Source organism: Marmota marmota, unplaced genomic scaffold, assembly GCF_001458135.2.
Source record: "Marmota marmota marmota unplaced genomic scaffold, marMar, whole genome shotgun sequence".
Classification (NCBI taxonomy): domain Eukaryota; kingdom Metazoa; phylum Chordata; class Mammalia; order Rodentia; family Sciuridae; genus Marmota; species Marmota marmota.
In genome coordinates this window covers 1916017-1922157 of record NW_026000174.1, presented here as the reverse complement: position 1 = coordinate 1922157, position 6141 = coordinate 1916017, and positions in this window count along the sequence as shown.

The following is a 6141-nucleotide window of genomic DNA, read 5'->3' as shown; positions in this document are numbered from 1 at the left end:
CAGCACCACATACAAACAAAGATGTTGTGTCCGCTGAAAACTAAAAAATAAATATTAAAAATTCTCTCTCTCTCTCTAAAAAAAAAACACCCAGGCTTAATTGTTTTGTTGGGTCTTCATTTCCTTATTAAGGCTCCTATGTCACATGAAACTTATATTAAATAAATTAGTATACTTTTTTATTGTTAGTCTGTATTTTTGTTATATAGGTGTGTGAACTCAGGACAGGCAAAGGGAAAGACACTTTTCCTCCTCTGCAGAATTTATAGTATGGAGGAGTTATGATGCTGATTAAATTGTTTTCCAGATGAATGCATGATTACAATTTGGAATAAGAGTTATGAGGAGAAGTGTATGATGGATTGATATTAATATTAAGAGGACCTCAAACCACAGATACAGTAGTAGGATCTAACCTTTAACTTGAGACCTAAACAATGAATATTCCTGGGCTGAAGAAGAAGTTTTAGGGATTCTTTCTATACTACTCTGGTGTTTCCTGCTGATGTAACTATGCTTAAAGGAGCAGTAGCAAAAGGAGAATGTGGTATCAATTCTGCTAGTGGCTGGACACATGCCAGTACTCCCCAGGACAGAACTTCTTTGGAACAATGTGCTGGAGCACAAAGCTTATGAACAGAGTGTTATGGTTTTGATGTGAGGTCTCTAAAAGCTCACATTTGAGACAATGCAAGAAGGTTCAGAGGAGAAATGATTGGGTTATAAGAATCTTAAACCAATCAGTAATTAATCCCCTGATAGGAATTAACTGAGTGATAATTGAAGTGGTAGGTGTGGCTGAATGAGGTGGGGTATTGGGAGCATGGCTTTGGGGTATATATTTATATCTAGTGAGTGAAGTTTCTCTCTCTGCTTTCTGATCATCATGGGAACTGTTTCCCTCTGCCATACTCTTTCACCATGATGTTCAGTCTCACATTGAGCCTTGAAGAATGGAGTCTGCTGTCCATGGACTGAGACCTCTGAAATGGTGATCCCCTAAATAAACCTTTTTCTCCTCTATAATTGTGCTGATTGGGTCTTTCCTTCTTCTTTCCCCAATATCATAAGTGAGTTTATGACATAGACTCTCTTAACTGTGAAAATTAAATGTGTTTATCAACTTTTGGAACTGGAAAAATAATTGAGGCAGGGACATTTTCTGGAAAGCAGGACTCATCCACTGTATTTATGACATGGGACTTGATGGCATGTACAGAAGTAGGAAGGGATCTGGTACACTTGGGTGCAGGAAGCAAATGAGGAGAGAGCAACCTGTGTTTGAGTAAGGCACAGGAGGTGGAATGGAATACAGTGTGCTCATGTCATTGATGCTTTGGTCCCCCAAAGAAATGTGGCCATGAGTACTTAGTTCTCACCAATCAGATTAGCCAGTTCCCTGGGAAGGAACTATGAAGGCACTAAGTAAAGGTGGAAACATGGGCAGAAGTTCTCTGTATCCTAAGGTAGATATCTGAGGTAATGGAATTCTTACCTTCCTCCTCAGCATGTGGAAGTTAAAGATAAAGTGGTACCAGAGTGAGGAGAGTAGGCCATTCTAGGCGGCTAATCAGAAGAACACATACAAAAAGCTGACATGGAGAATATGCAGATGTTGAAGGAACAGAGAGAAAACTAGCACATCTAGAGGGCCCAGGATGAGAGTAATTATGATGCTGGTGGACATGAGGCTAGGAGGTGAGGGCCAGGGATAGGAGGTGAGGGGCCATAGAGGCTGTGCTAAGAAGTTGGAGATTCTACAGTTCAACAATGGGAAGTTCTGGGTGGGTTTACTAAATTTCCTCATCTTATATAAGCACAATAATTTCTATGATCTGTTTTTGGACTTAAAAACTTTTAAAGGCAGTAAACCTAGGATAACAACATGTTCTGGTTTGCCTGGGATCAGCCAGGGTTTATAGCTGCTTTCTTTGTTCAAGGGCTTCCTGGTTTGGATAATAAATTATGAGGTCACCTTAGCATAGCTGTGAAAAGTTTAGGCTATGGAACCACACAAACCCAGTTAATATTCTAACTCTAATACTTTCTAGTGGTGTGACCTTGGGCAACCACTGTATCCCTTAGGTACATCATTTCTAAAACATGTTAATACTAAATGTATCTTTAGTGATGGGTGAGGATTAAATTATTGATATACACCAAACACATTAAAGACTGGAGGAGCAGAAATGCTAATAAATGTTAACTATTATTGTTCTTGTTATACATTTCTCTATTTTTTATTATGTTAATAGTATTTGGAATAAGCATGTGTAAAACTCTCATTGCATTTAGTAGAGCTTACATTTTGCAGTGGGAATGGCAGGGTTGGTCCAGATGTGTCATTGTAATAAAGTGAGAGGATACTAGTTAACACAAATGGTCATCACTTTACTGCACATTACTATAAACCAGGCTTTGTGCTAAGTAGTTAATAGATGGTTTTTCACTTACTCTTTTCCAATAACCATTGAGGTATACATCATTCATCCAGTCATAGAAGACAAACTGGGTCCAAGGAGGTTAAGAATTCTTTTAGCACAATAAAGCAGCAGAGAGGAGATCCACTCTTATCTCTCAGATACATGACATATTTGCTAAACCATTACCTTTAATGCCCATCCAATGCCAACCTCAGAGACAAAGCTGTGTTTGGCTCCTCTTAGGAGCCAGCCAGAACTCCAAGTCTATTGTCCAAATGTCCCTTAGTCCAACATATTTATATTTTCAGTCTATAGCATTCCCTGAGATAAAAAGGAAAAAAATGCATTTTTAAGCCTGCAGTCCACTCTTTTACAGCAGAAAAAGCCTAATTTAATTGGCTATAAACTTCTTCTTCTTACTTATCTCTGGGGTCTTTCTGTCCTTTTCTTTCAGAACTGGGTGAGCCAATTTTGTTTTTCCAGGACAGTCACAATGTTATGGATTTCGAGCAGGATGTTGGCCGACATTTCTCTCTACTTACTGAAGAGCCATAACCTTTTCCTTCTGTCCTCGTCTATCAATGCCAGCTTCTCAACCCCATCTATGTCCATGTTTAAAATTTACAGTTTATAAAGTGTAAGACTTTGCACTTTATGTACTATACCTGAAAGGTTATGTACATGAGAGTATTTAAAGATTAGGCTTTAGAAATTCAGCCTGAGAATTATAAAACCACATTTCTTTTGTAGTGGTTCTTTCACCTATAGTTGCCATCAAATAAAAGTGTTATTGTCCTTGGAATAGACCTAGGGTGAAATCTTTGTTCTAACATTTATTTGTCGTATGTACTTCAGTAAACCCTTCCACCTTCTGAGCTGGTTTCCTCCTTTGGATACCCACAGAGGTACCTCATACCTGGGAAGTTTCATTTTAAAGACACTTTATAGCCATTGTCTCATTGGAAGCTTCAAGTAGTCCAGAGAAGCTGGGTAGCTTAGGAGATCTTGGATGTTAACCTAGAGCTTCCATTTTCATGTCTTCAAGCAGCTTGTACAAAGAATATGAATTTTTACAATACTAATCTAAATTTGGAACCCAGCTCTAGAATTTTAAGCTTTCTGTAACCCCTCCAAGTTTCAGCTTCTTAGTGTAAAATCCCCACAGAAATGCATTGCTCTCAGAACAATGGAACCATCTTTATTAACAGAACCTGTGCAGACACTACCTTTCATTGGCAGATGTGATTAATTGAATGGTCTTGATATGAGGAAGATCATCCTGAATTTTTCTCTCTTGACTTGATGTAATCACAAGTCTTTATAAGAAGGACATGTGGTGATGGAAGCAGAGATTGAAGTGATGTAATTCATCCAGGTGATCCATAGTAGTTGGAAAAGGAAAGAAAACAAGTGTGCCTGGAGCCCCCTGAGAGAACACAGCTCTGATGACACCATGACCTTAGGACTTGTGACCTCCAGAGCTGCAAGATAATTTTAAGCCACTAGGTTAGAGTAATAATAGAAAATTACTACAGGAAACTTATAGTAATGATGATAATGATGTTAACAGTGACAATTCTAATACTAATATTCATATATGTACAAATGTAGACATTTTTCTAAGTTTTATAGATTTACAAAGTTTCACATATTGTATGGTATATATCGTACATGTTTCTTTATACATTTTGCATTTATTTTTCCCATATTTTTATTGGTGAATTGTAAGTATATATAATAGTGTAATTTGTTGTTACATATTCATTAATGAATATGATATAAAAGTACAATTTGCTCAATATCATTTCCCAGTATTTCCCCTTTCCTTTCCCTTCCCTCCCCTTGATCCCTTTTCTATACTCCACTGGTCTTCCTTCCATTTTCTTGAGGTGCTCCTCTGTAGTTTAACATATGTGTGTTTTACATTGATGCACATTTTATGTTGCTATTTATATAGTACTCACAATAATCTTCACAAAAGCAACATTTGGCCAATGGGTAAACTGAGGCCGAGAGTGTTTCAGTAACATTCTCAAGACCACACAGGAAAGGGTAAAGCTTGCATTTGAACCTGGACAATTGATAAAGCATCTACGGAGAGACTGGCACGTAGAGCTACCCCCAGTACATGGAGCATCATCATTGCTATTCTTCTTGCACTATGCTTCTATGTATCTACATCTATAGGAATATTCACATTGAAGCAATGATGGGCTCCATTAAAGCTTTTCTCTCATGCCACAGACACAGACTCCAGAGCTGTGTGCCCTCCTGATCCCAGCATCAGCTGAAGCCCATTCTGCCCATCCTCCAGTGCAGGCCCACCCAGGACAGAGCCAGCAGGAGGAAGGCTGTCCTCGGCCTGTGCCAACTATTGTGTTGCACTGCATTTGTGCCCCAGCATCCTTCCTCCTCTGGAAACCACAAATTACCCAGCAGAGTCCTGGTGACAGAATGATGGAGCTGGGCTGGTGTCTGCAGCTGGGCTAAGTCAATAAAGGTGATAATGAACACTAAGCAGAATTTGAAGAATGACTGGAAAAATTGCTGCTATTGATATTTCTGGCAGCCATCTGCTGCAAAACCAGACTGAAGTGGATTATTTCTCATGGCAAATCCCTTTGAGACAAATAATAGCAGCAATGATGAGAGCTCATATTTGTGCAGCTTCTAAAAGTGGTTTAATAGATATTACCTCATTTTATTTCCACCAAACCTCTGTAAAGTAGGTCTCATTTCACAGTTGGGAAAAAAAAACTCATAAGGGTTAATTTCATTGACTCTCACCTCCTGACCTAATTGTGGCTTCAGAAACAGAGAGCAATTTTTGAATTTTTCAGTAAGAACAAACTTTGGGTAAACTTTGTCAGTGGGTTTGGCTCAGGGCTGCGTGGCCAGAGCTATCTCCTTAACCCCCTCACCAGGACAGAGATCAAAGTAGCACTTACTCTACTCTTGACAACTCCAGGTGACAGCATTGGAAATGTACTTGCAGGAAATTGTTCTCTCTCACATAAAATTAGGTACCCACAGCAATTCTACACCTTTAGTCTCCTCTCAGTGCTTATGTGACCCTGTTGGCTCTATCTTTGAGTCCTCTGCTTCATATAGCAGTGAATGCTCTCAAGTTTTTACTGTTCTACCATATATGTGTTTCTTGGTTCTGTCTTTGCCTTAGCTATACCACCTACTTCTAGACCTGTGCTCTGCACATAATACATATATAATAAGCATTTATTGAATGGCCAAGTTCTCTAGAAGAAAAAAGTCTTAGGAGACACAATTTTCTACTTATGTTCCTGTATAGCATTTTTATGGGGAGATATTTTCAAGTCAGCTTATCACTTTTTTTTCATCCTGATTTGTAAGTTTTATTTCATGGTTACATAATAAGCCTGAATTATTTATCATTCTTTCAATAAAGCCACAATATTCATTATTTTAAAATCATAGTATGTTAGAGGAGAAGGAAGTCTTAGCACCCAAGTGATAAAATGGGTGTTTAGAAAGAAGGTATTCAAGGTCACACAAGGAGTTTTTTTATAAAGCCAAAACAAGAAATAATAATACACACTTATTATACAAAAAAGCATTATGATGGTTTATATATACATACATTATTTTTTTAAATTCTTAACAAACATAAGAGGCATAGAAAGATTAAGCAACTTGCCTGCAATATGAAGTCCATAAGAGAAAGATAAAATGAGAGTCAGAT